The sequence below is a fragment of the Taudactylus pleione genome, unplaced genomic scaffold (assembly GCF_031769625.1).
Source record: "Taudactylus pleione unplaced genomic scaffold, aTauple2 ptg002003l, whole genome shotgun sequence".
Lineage (NCBI taxonomy): Eukaryota > Metazoa > Chordata > Amphibia > Anura > Myobatrachidae > Taudactylus > Taudactylus pleione.
This window is the reverse complement of record NW_028286399.1, coordinates 54,571-65,896: the sequence shown is the minus strand read 5'-3', so window position 1 is coordinate 65,896 and position 11,326 is coordinate 54,571. Positions and strand designations below refer to the sequence as shown.

The following is an 11,326-nucleotide window of genomic DNA, read 5'->3' as shown; positions in this document are numbered from 1 at the left end:
GGACCGTGCAACAGCTCCAGGCCTGCTTTGCAAAGCAAGTGAAACAAGTGTGGGTCCTGCACCGCCCTCTATTGGTGGGATTACGCAAAGAACGCTGGAATGGCACAACAGCAAGGAAGCATGCAGCAAGCACACACAGGAGGAGAGGTCAGGACAGAGCGCGGCGCTGAGGGAAAGGTGGAAGCGCAGTTTACAGGGCGCAGGGGCCAAGTAGGGAGGGGAATCATTTGATGTTTCGCCGGAACCATCGGTCAGGTGGTTCCGATGTTTGACGCTTAACCCCGCGATGGTGAGGGAGCATCCGATGCTCCCTCCCCATTGCTAGGCTTCCCCCTCAACGTTGTCTTTGTGTGGGGCGCCGTGCGGCTGCGCAGGCTTGCTGGCAGCTGCACTCACCGTGCGGTACTTTGGGCTGCCGGCTGGCTCTCTTCGTGTTTGGTGCTCACAACCTAAGAGACCGAGGGCCTGATTGAGAGACGGACGCAACGCAGAGGTTACGCAGTGGAGAGCGGTTATTGGTGGTCTGCGCAAGCGTCTTGAGTCCCGCTGCGCACGGGTGAAATGTACTAGTTAGTGTGTTACATGCTTAAGTAGAAAAGGCCAGAGAAACATCGGTCCCGGAACCGATGCTTAGGCCCAAACAATGTTTTGTGAGCAATGCTAAAACCATGGGGCTAGTAGTACTAGCAACGTTCCCTTTCAATGTCCAATCCCCGGGGCAAAGAAGGGAGGGGGTGGACACATCCAGCAAAGCTTCAGAGTTGACACCAGCACAGCAGACACACAGACGCTTTCAAACAAAACCAAGCTGATTTTTACCAGAGATGATCAGGGGAAAGCGCGAACGCAGTCCCCCACTACCACAAATTATGCAGTCGAGTTTCCCGCATTTGGGGAAATCGCAGGGGTCAGCACACCCGGAGTGCAATGGATGAGCCTCGCCCTGGGAGAACCACCTTCGTGATCATGGTATCTCCCCTGCCAGGTAAGTATGAGTTGGACTAGGGCTGGGGAGGCCCGCTGCTCGGGCACACCCCCGTCAACTGAAGGAGGTTTACCTGGGGAGCATGCGCGAAGCGAACTCTCAGCTGAGGTCAACAACTGCAGGGAGGCCACATCTCTTCACCTGGAAGGGTGCCTTGTTGCTGAAGCACCCCCAAACTACATACGCACAAACTAGTGCAAGCATTCCCAGGGCACACTGCAGCAGACGGATTTGCATACGGTGATGTCATCCAAGCAGTCGGCCAAAGCTGGCTGCGAGCCTCGTCGGCGTATGAAAGGAAAAGGACAGGAAACAGGAAAAGTGCCGGGGGCGCGGGGCACGGCGGGCTTTCACGGGTGCCGTCTGGATGACTCCCAAGTCCGCCCTGCGTGGGGATCAAGGTGGGCAGCCACAGCACTTGAAGCACTCAGGCTGATTTCTTGCAGCAGCTGGACCGTGCAACAGCTCCAGGCCTGCTTTGCAAAGCAAGTGAAACAAGTGTGGGTCCTGCACCGCCCTCTATTGGTGGGATTACGCAAAGAACGCTGGAATGGCACAACAGCAAGGAAGCATGCAGCAAGCACACACAGGAGGAGAGGTCAGGACAGAGCGCGGCGCTGAGGGAAAGGTGGAAGCGCAGTTTACAGGGCGCAGGGGCCAAGTAGGGAGGGGAATCATTTGATGTTTCGCCGGAACCATCGGTCAGGTGGTTCCGATGTTTGACGCTTAACCCCGCGATGGTGAGGGAGCATCCGATGCTCCCTCCCCATTGCTAGGCTTCCCCCTCAACGTTGTCTTTGTGTGGGGCGCCGTGCGGCTGCGCAGGCTTGCTGGCAGCTGCACTCACCGTGCGGTACTTTGGGCTGCCGGCTGGCTCTCTTCGTGTCTGGTGCTCACAACCTAAGAGACCGAGGGCCTGAATGAGAGACGGACGCAACGCAGAGGTTACGCAGTGGAGAGCGGTTATTGGTGGTCTGCGCAAGCGTCTTGAGTCCCGCTGCGCACGGGTGAAATGTACTAGTTAGTGTGTTACATGCTTAAGTAGAAAAGGCCAGAGAAACATCGGTCCCGGAACCGATGCTTAGGCCCAAACAATGTTTTGTGAGCAATGCTAAAACCATGGGGCTAGTAGTACTAGCAACGTTCCCTTTCAATGTCCAATCCCCGGGGCAAAGAAGGGAGGGGGTGGACACACCCAGCAAAGCTTCAGAGTTGACACCAGCACAGCAGACACACAGACGCTTTCAAACAAAACCAAGCTGATTTTTACCAGAGATGATCAGGGGAAAGCGCGAACGCAGTCCCCCACTACCCCAAATTATGCAGTCGAGTTTCCCGCATTTGGGGAAATCGCAGGGGTCAGCACACCCGGAGTGCAATGGATGAGCCTCGCCCTGGGAGAACCACCTTCGTGATCATGGTATCTCCCCTGCCAGGTAAGTATGAATTGGACTAGGGCTGGGGAGGCCCGCTGCTCGGGCACACCCCCGTCAACTGAAGGAGGTTTACCTGGGGAGCATGCGCGAAGCGAACTCTCAGCTGAGGTCAACAACTGCAGGGAGGCCACATCTCTTCACCTGGAAGGGTGCCTTGTTGCTGAAGCACCCCCAAACTACATACGCACAAACTAGTGCAAGCATTCCCAGGGCACACTGCAGCAGACGGATTTGCATACGGTGATGTCATCCAGTCGGCCAAAGCTGGCTGCGAGCCTCGTCGGCGTATGAAAGGAAAAGGACAGGAAACAGGAAAAGTGCCGGGGGCGCGGGGCACGGCGGGCTTTCACGGGTGCCGTCTGGATGACTCCCAAGTCCGCCCTGCGTGGGGATCAAGGTGGGCAGCCACAGCACTTGAAGCACTCAGGCTGATTTCTTGCAGCAGCTGGACCGTGCAACAGCTCCAGGCCTGCTTTGCAAAGCAAGTGAAACAAGTGTGGGTCCTGCACCGCCCTCTATTGGTGGGATTACGCAAAGAACGCTGGAATGGCACAACAGCAAGGAAGCATGCAGCAAGCACACACAGGAGGAGAGGTCAGGACAGAGCGCGGCGCTGAGGGAAAGGTGGAAGCGCAGTTTACAGGGCGCAGGGGCCAAGTAGGGAGGGGAATCATTTGATGTTTCGCCGGAACCATCGGTCAGGTGGTTCCGATGTTTGACGCTTAACCCCGCGATGGTGAGGGAGCATCCGATGCTCCCTCCCCATTGCTAGGCTTCCCCCTCAACGTTGTCTTTGTGTGGGGCGCCGTGCGGCTGCGCAGGCTTGCTGGCAGCTGCACTCACCGTGCGGTACTTTGGGCTGCCGGCTGGCTCTCTTCGTGTCTGGTGCTCACAACCTAAGAGACCGAGGGCCTGAATGAGAGACGGACGCAACGCAGAGGTTACGCAGTGGAGAGCGGTTATTGGTGGTCTGCGCAAGCGTCTTGAGTCCCGCTGCGCACGGGTGAAATGTACTAGTTAGTGTGTTACATGCTTAAGTAGAAAAGGCCAGAGAAACATCGGTCCCGGAACCGATGCTTAGGCCCAAACAATGTTTTGTGAGCAATGCTAAAACCATGGGGCTAGTAGTACTAGCAACGTTCCCTTTCAATGTCCAATCCCCGGGGCAAAGAAGGGAGGGGGTGGACACATCCAGCAAAGCTTCAGAGTTGACACCAGCACAGCAGACACACAGACGCTTTCAAACAAAACCAAGCTGATTTTTACCAGAGATGATCAGGGGAAAGCGCGAACGCAGTCCCCCACTACCACAAATTATGCAGTCGAGTTTCCCGCATTTGGGGAAATCGCAGGGGTCAGCACACCCGGAGTGCAATGGATGAGCCTCGCCCTGGGAGAACCACCTTCGTGATCATGGTATCTCCCCTGCCAGGTAAGTATGAGTTGGACTAGGGCTGGGGAGGCCCGCTGCTCGGGCACACCCCCGTCAACTGAAGGAGGTTTACCTGGGGAGCATGCGCGAAGCGAACTCTCAGCTGAGGTCAACAACTGCAGGGAGGCCACATCTCTTCACCTGGAAGGGTGCCTTGTTGCTGAAGCACCCCCAAACTACATACGCACAAACTAGTGCAAGCATTCCCAGGGCACACTGCAGCAGACGGATTTGCATACGGTGATGTCATCCAAGCAGTCGGCCAAAGCTGGCTGCGAGCCTCGTCGGCGTATGAAAGGAAAAGGACAGGAAACAGGAAAAGTGCCGGGGGCGCGGGGCACGGCGGGCTTTCACGGGTGCCGTCTGGATGACTCCCAAGTCCGCCCTGCGTGGGGATCAAGGTGGGCAGCCACAGCACTTGAAGCACTCAGGCTGATTTCTTGCAGCAGCTGGACCGTGCAACAGCTCCAGGCCTGCTTTGCAAAGCAAGTGAAACAAGTGTGGGTCCTGCACCGCCCTCTATTGGTGGGATTACGCAAAGAACGCTGGAATGGCACAACAGCAAGGAAGCATGCAGCAAGCACACACAGGAGGAGAGGTCAGGACAGAGCGCGGCGCTGAGGGAAAGGTGGAAGCGCAGTTTACAGGGCGCAGGGGCCAAGTAGGGAGGGGAATCATTTGATGTTTCGCCGGAACCATCGGTCAGGTGGTTCCGATGTTTGACGCTTAACCCCGCGATGGTGAGGGAGCATCCGATGCTCCCTCCCCATTGCTAGGCTTCCCCCTCAACGTTGTCTTTGTGTGGGGCGCCGTGCGGCTGCGCAGGCTTGCTGGCAGCTGCACTCACCGTGCGGTACTTTGGGCTGCCGGCTGGCTCTCTTCGTGTCTGGTGCTCACAACCTAAGAGACCGAGGGCCTGATTGAGAGACGGACGCAACGCAGAGGTTACGCAGTGGAGAGCGGTTATTGGTGGTCTGCGCAAGCGTCTTGAGTCCCGCTGCGCACGGGTGAAATGTACTAGTTAGTGTGTTACATGCTTAAGTAGAAAAGGCCAGAGAAACATCGGTCCCGGAACCGATGCTTAGGCCCAAACAATGTTTTGTGAGCAATGCTAAAACCATGGGGCTAGTAGTACTAGCAACGTTCCCTTTCAATGTCCAATCCCCGGGGCAAAGAAGGGAGGGGGTGGACACATCCAGCAAAGCTTCAGAGTTGACACCAGCACAGCAGACACACAGACGCTTTCAAACAAAACCAAGCTGATTTTTACCAGAGATGATCAGGGGAAAGCGCGAACGCAGTCCCCCACTACCACAAATTATGCAGTCGAGTTTCCCGCATTTGGGGAAATCGCAGGGGTCAGCACACCCGGAGTGCAATGGATGAGCCTCGCCCTGGGAGAACCACCTTCGTGATCATGGTATCTCCCCTGCCAGGTAAGTATGAGTTGGACTAGGGCTGGGGAGGCCCGCTGCTCGGGCACACCCCCGTCAACTGAAGGAGGTTTACCTGGGGAGCATGCGCGAAGCGAACTCTCAGCTGAGGTCAACAACTGCAGGGAGGCCACATCTCTTCACCTGGAAGGGTGCCTTGTTGCTGAAGCACCCCCAAACTACATACGCACAAACTAGTGCAAGCATTCCCAGGGCACACTGCAGCAGACGGATTTGCATACGGTGATGTCATCCAAGCAGTCGGCCAAAGCTGGCTGCGAGCCTCGTCGGCGTATGAAAGGAAAAGGACAGGAAACAGGAAAAGTGCCGGGGGCGCGGGGCACGGCGGGCTTTCACGGGTGCCGTCTGGATGACTCCCAAGTCCGCCCTGCGTGGGGATCAAGGTGGGCAGCCACAGCACTTGAAGCACTCAGGCTGATTTCTTGCAGCAGCTGGACCGTGCAACAGCTCCAGGCCTGCTTTGCAAAGCAAGTGAAACAAGTGTGGGTCCTGCACCGCCCTCTATTGGTGGGATTACGCAAAGAACGCTGGAATGGCACAACAGCAAGGAAGCATGCAGCAAGCACACACAGGAGGAGAGGTCAGGACAGAGCGCGGCGCTGAGGGAAAGGTGGAAGCGCAGTTTACAGGGCGCAGGGGCCAAGTAGGGAGGGGAATCATTTGATGTTTCGCCGGAACCATCGGTCAGGTGGTTCCGATGTTTGACGCTTAACCCCGCGATGGTGAGGGAGCATCCGATGCTCCCTCCCCATTGCTAGGCTTCCCCCTCAACGTTGTCTTTGTGTGGGGCGCCGTGCGGCTGCGCAGGCTTGCTGGCAGCTGCACTCACCGTGCGGTACTTTGGGCTGCCGGCTGGCTCTCTTCGTGTTTGGTGCTCACAACCTAAGAGACCGAGGGCCTGATTGAGAGACGGACGCAACGCAGAGGTTACGCAGTGGAGAGCGGTTATTGGTGGTCTGCGCAAGCGTCTTGAGTCCCGCTGCGCACGGGTGAAATGTACTAGTTAGTGTGTTACATGCTTAAGTAGAAAAGGCCAGAGAAACATCGGTCCCGGAACCGATGCTTAGGCCCAAACAATGTTTTGTGAGCAATGCTAAAACCATGGGGCTAGTAGTACTAGCAACGTTCCCTTTCAATGTCCAATCCCCGGGGCAAAGAAGGGAGGGGGTGGACACATCCAGCAAAGCTTCAGAGTTGACACCAGCACAGCAGACACACAGACGCTTTCAAACAAAACCAAGCTGATTTTTACCAGAGATGATCAGGGGAAAGCGCGAACGCAGTCCCCCACTACCACAAATTATGCAGTCGAGTTTCCCGCATTTGGGGAAATCGCAGGGGTCAGCACACCCGGAGTGCAATGGATGAGCCTCGCCCTGGGAGAACCACCTTCGTGATCATGGTATCTCCCCTGCCAGGTAAGTATGAGTTGGACTAGGGCTGGGGAGGCCCGCTGCTCGGGCACACCCCCGTCAACTGAAGGAGGTTTACCTGGGGAGCATGCGCGAAGCGAACTCTCAGCTGAGGTCAACAACTGCAGGGAGGCCACATCTCTTCACCTGGAAGGGTGCCTTGTTGCTGAAGCACCCCCAAACTACATACGCACAAACTAGTGCAAGCATTCCCAGGGCACACTGCAGCAGACGGATTTGCATACGGTGATGTCATCCAAGCAGTCGGCCAAAGCTGGCTGCGAGCCTCGTCGGCGTATGAAAGGAAAAGGACAGGAAACAGGAAAAGTGCCGGGGGCGCGGGGCACGGCGGGCTTTCACGGGTGCCGTCTGGATGACTCCCAAGTCCGCCCTGCGTGGGGATCAAGGTGGGCAGCCACAGCACTTGAAGCACTCAGGCTGATTTCTTGCAGCAGCTGGACCGTGCAACAGCTCCAGGCCTGCTTTGCAAAGCAAGTGAAACAAGTGTGGGTCCTGCACCGCCCTCTATTGGTGGGATTACGCAAAGAACGCTGGAATGGCACAACAGCAAGGAAGCATGCAGCAAGCACACACAGGAGGAGAGGTCAGGACAGAGCGCGGCGCTGAGGGAAAGGTGGAAGCGCAGTTTACAGGGCGCAGGGGCCAAGTAGGGAGGGGAATCATTTGATGTTTCGCCGGAACCATCGGTCAGGTGGTTCCGATGTTTGACGCTTAACCCCGCGATGGTGAGGGAGCATCCGATGCTCCCTCCCCATTGCTAGGCTTCCCCCTCAACGTTGTCTTTGTGTGGGGCGCCGTGCGGCTGCGCAGGCTTGCTGGCAGCTGCACTCACCGTGCGGTACTTTGGGCTGCCGGCTGGCTCTCTTCGTGTCTGGTGCTCACAACCTAAGAGACCGAGGGCCTGAATGAGAGACGGACGCAACGCAGAGGTTACGCAGTGGAGAGCGGTTATTGGTGGTCTGCGCAAGCGTCTTGAGTCCCGCTGCGCACGGGTGAAATGTACTAGTTAGTGTGTTACATGCTTAAGTAGAAAAGGCCAGAGAAACATCGGTCCCGGAACCGATGCTTAGGCCCAAACAATGTTTTGTGAGCAATGCTAAAACCATGGGGCTAGTAGTACTAGCAACGTTCCCTTTCAATGTCCAATCCCCGGGGCAAAGAAGGGAGGGGGTGGACACACCCAGCAAAGCTTCAGAGTTGACACCAGCACAGCAGACACACAGACGCTTTCAAACAAAACCAAGCTGATTTTTACCAGAGATGATCAGGGGAAAGCGCGAACGCAGTCCCCCACTACCCCAAATTATGCAGTCGAGTTTCCCGCATTTGGGGAAATCGCAGGGGTCAGCACACCCGGAGTGCAATGGATGAGCCTCGCCCTGGGAGAACCACCTTCGTGATCATGGTATCTCCCCTGCCAGGTAAGTATGAATTGGACTAGGGCTGGGGAGGCCCGCTGCTCGGGCACACCCCCGTCAACTGAAGGAGGTTTACCTGGGGAGCATGCGCGAAGTGAACTCTCAGCTGAGGTCAACAACTGCAGGGAGGCCACATCTCTTCACCTGGAAGGGTGCCTTGTTGCTGAAGCACCCCCAAACTACATACGCACAAACTAGTGCAAGCATTCCCAGGGCACACTGCAGCAGACGGATTTGCATACGGTGATGTCATCCAGTCGGCCAAAGCTGGCTGCGAGCCTCGTCGGCGTATGAAAGGAAAAGGACAGGAAACAGGAAAAGTGCCGGGGGCGCGGGGCACGGCGGGCTTTCACGGGTGCCGTCTGGATGACTCCCAAGTCCGCCCTGCGTGGGGATCAAGGTGGGCAGCCACAGCACTTGAAGCACTCAGGCTGATTTCTTGCAGCAGCTGGACCGTGCAACAGCTCCAGGCCTGCTTTGCAAAGCAAGTGAAACAAGTGTGGGTCCTGCACCGCCCTCTATTGGTGGGATTACGCAAAGAACGCTGGAATGGCACAACAGCAAGGAAGCATGCAGCAAGCACACACAGGAGGAGAGGTCAGGACAGAGCGCGGCGCTGAGGGAAAGGTGGAAGCGCAGTTTACAGGGCGCAGGGGCCAAGTAGGGAGGGGAATCATTTGATGTTTCGCCGGAACCATCGGTCAGGTGGTTCCGATGTTTGACGCTTAACCCCGCGATGGTGAGGGAGCATCCGATGCTCCCTCCCCATTGCTAGGCTTCCCCCTCAACGTTGTCTTTGTGTGGGGCGCCGTGCGGCTGCGCAGGCTTGCTGGCAGCTGCACTCACCGTGCGGTACTTTGGGCTGCCGGCTGGCTCTCTTCGTGTCTGGTGCTCACAACCTAAGAGACCGAGGGCCTGAATGAGAGACGGACGCAACGCAGAGGTTACGCAGTGGAGAGCGGTTATTGGTGGTCTGCGCAAGCGTCTTGAGTCCCGCTGCGCACGGGTGAAATGTACTAGTTAGTGTGTTACATGCTTAAGTAGAAAAGGCCAGAGAAACATCGGTCCCGGAACCGATGCTTAGGCCCAAACAATGTTTTGTGAGCAATGCTAAAACCATGGGGCTAGTAGTACTAGCAACGTTCCCTTTCAATGTCCAATCCCCGGGGCAAAGAAGGGAGGGGGTGGACACATCCAGCAAAGCTTCAGAGTTGACACCAGCACAGCAGACACACAGACGCTTTCAAACAAAACCAAGCTGATTTTTACCAGAGATGATCAGGGGAAAGCGCGAACGCAGTCCCCCACTACCACAAATTATGCAGTCGAGTTTCCCGCATTTGGGGAAATCGCAGGGGTCAGCACACCCGGAGTGCAATGGATGAGCCTCGCCCTGGGAGAACCACCTTCGTGATCATGGTATCTCCCCTGCCAGGTAAGTATGAGTTGGACTAGGGCTGGGGAGGCCCGCTGCTCGGGCACACCCCCGTCAACTGAAGGAGGTTTACCTGGGGAGTATGCGCGAAGCGAACTCTCAGCTGAGGTCAACAACTGCAGGGAGGCCACATCTCTTCACCTGGAAGGGTGCCTTGTTGCTGAAGCACCCCCAAACTACATACGCACAAACTAGTGCAAGCATTCCCAGGGCACACTGCAGCAGACGGATTTGCATACGGTGATGTCGGCCAAAGCTGGCTGCGAGCCTCGTCGGCGTATGAAAGGAAAAGGACAGGAAACAGGAAAAGTGCCGGGGGCGCGGGGCACGGCGGGCTTTCACGGGTGCCGTCTGGATGACTCCCAAGTCCGCCCTGCGTGGGGATCAAGGTGGGCAGCCACAGCACTTGAAGCACTCAGGCTGATTTCTTGCAGCAGCTGGACCGTGCAACAGCTCCAGGCCTGCTTTGCAAAGCAAGTGAAACAAGTGTGGGTCCTGCACCGCCCTCTATTGGTGGGATTACGCAAAGAACGCTGGAATGGCACAACAGCAAGGAAGCATGCAGCAAGCACACACAGGAGGAGAGGTCAGGACAGAGCGCGGCGCTGAGGGAAAGGTGGAAGCGCAGTTTACAGGGCGCAGGGGCCAAGTAGGGAGGGGAATCATTTGATGTTTCGCCGGAACCATCGGTCAGGTGGTTCCGATGTTTGACGCTTAACCCCGCGATGGTGAGGGAGCATCCGATGCTCCCTCCCCATTGCTAGGCTTCCCCCTCAACGTTGTCTTTGTGTGGGGCGCCGTGCGGCTGCGCAGGCTTGCTGGCAGCTGCACTCACCGTGCGGTACTTTGGGCTGCCGGCTGGCTCTCTTCGTGTCTGGTGCTCACAACCTAAGAGACCGAGGGCCTGATTGAGAGACGGACGCAACGCAGAGGTTACGCAGTGGAGAGCGGTTATTGGTGGTCTGCGCAAGCGTCTTGAGTCCCGCTGCGCACGGGTGAAATGTACTAGTTAGTGTGTTACATGCTTAAGTAGAAAAGGCCAGAGAAACATCGGTCCCGGAACCGATGCTTAGGCCCAAACAATGTTTTGTGAGCAATGCTAAAACCATGGGGCTAGTAGTACTAGCAACGTTCCCTTTCAATGTCCAATCCCCGGGGCAAAGAAGGGAGGGGGTGGACACATCCAGCAAAGCTTCAGAGTTGACACCAGCACAGCAGACACACAGACGCTTTCAAACAAAACCAAGCTGATTTTTACCAGAGATGATCAGGGGAAAGCGCGAACGCAGTCCCCCACTACCACAAATTATGCAGTCGAGTTTCCCGCATTTGGGGAAATCGCAGGGGTCAGCACACCCGGAGTGCAATGGATGAGCCTCGCCCTGGGAGAACCACCTTCGTGATCATGGTATCTCCCCTGCCAGGTAAGTATGAGTTGGACTAGGGCTGGGGAGGCCCGCTGCTCGGGCACACCCCCGTCAACTGAAGGAGGTTTACCTGGGGAGCATGCGCGAAGCGAACTCTCAGCTGAGGTCAACAACTGCAGGGAGGCCACATCTCTTCACCTGGAAGGGTGCCTTGTTGCTGAAGCACCCCCAAACTACATACGCACAAACTAGTGCAAGCATTCCCAGGGCACACTGCAGCAGACGGATTTGCATACGGTGATGTCATCCAAGCAGTCGGCCAAAGCTGGCTGCGAGCCTCGTCGGCGTATGAAAGGAAAAGGACAG

At 56.7% G+C, this 11,326-nt stretch overlaps 8 non-coding genes across 8 annotated transcripts; all 8 read right to left on the bottom strand.

Annotated features, from left to right (window-relative positions):
* Window positions 1-829: 829 nt before the first annotated feature.
* LOC148435772 (U1 spliceosomal RNA) lies at window positions 830-993 on the bottom strand. Its single transcript, XR_015876554.1, has one exon. It is a non-coding gene; the product is annotated as a U1 spliceosomal RNA (small nuclear RNA).
* A 1,272-nt stretch (window positions 994-2,265) lies between these two features.
* On the bottom strand, window positions 2,266-2,429 carry LOC148435771 (U1 spliceosomal RNA). The gene has a single exon (XR_015876568.1). It is a non-coding gene; the product is annotated as a U1 spliceosomal RNA (small nuclear RNA).
* Window positions 2,430-3,697: 1,268 nt separating this feature from the next.
* On the bottom strand, window positions 3,698-3,861 carry LOC148435770 (U1 spliceosomal RNA). The gene has a single exon (XR_015876553.1). It is a non-coding gene; the product is annotated as a U1 spliceosomal RNA (small nuclear RNA).
* Window positions 3,862-5,133: 1,272 nt separating this feature from the next.
* LOC148435769 (U1 spliceosomal RNA) lies at window positions 5,134-5,297 on the bottom strand. Its single transcript, XR_015876552.1, has one exon. It is a non-coding gene; the product is annotated as a U1 spliceosomal RNA (small nuclear RNA).
* A 1,272-nt stretch (window positions 5,298-6,569) lies between these two features.
* LOC148435768 (U1 spliceosomal RNA) lies at window positions 6,570-6,733 on the bottom strand. Its single transcript, XR_015876551.1, has one exon. It is a non-coding gene; the product is annotated as a U1 spliceosomal RNA (small nuclear RNA).
* Window positions 6,734-8,005: 1,272 nt separating this feature from the next.
* On the bottom strand, window positions 8,006-8,169 carry LOC148435767 (U1 spliceosomal RNA). Its single transcript, XR_015876567.1, has one exon. It is a non-coding gene; the product is annotated as a U1 spliceosomal RNA (small nuclear RNA).
* Window positions 8,170-9,437: 1,268 nt separating this feature from the next.
* LOC148435766 (U1 spliceosomal RNA) lies at window positions 9,438-9,601 on the bottom strand. Its single transcript, XR_015876550.1, has one exon. It is a non-coding gene; the product is annotated as a U1 spliceosomal RNA (small nuclear RNA).
* Window positions 9,602-10,861: 1,260 nt separating this feature from the next.
* LOC148435765 (U1 spliceosomal RNA) lies at window positions 10,862-11,025 on the bottom strand. Its single transcript, XR_015876549.1, has one exon. It is a non-coding gene; the product is annotated as a U1 spliceosomal RNA (small nuclear RNA).
* Window positions 11,026-11,326: the final 301 nt, after the last annotated feature.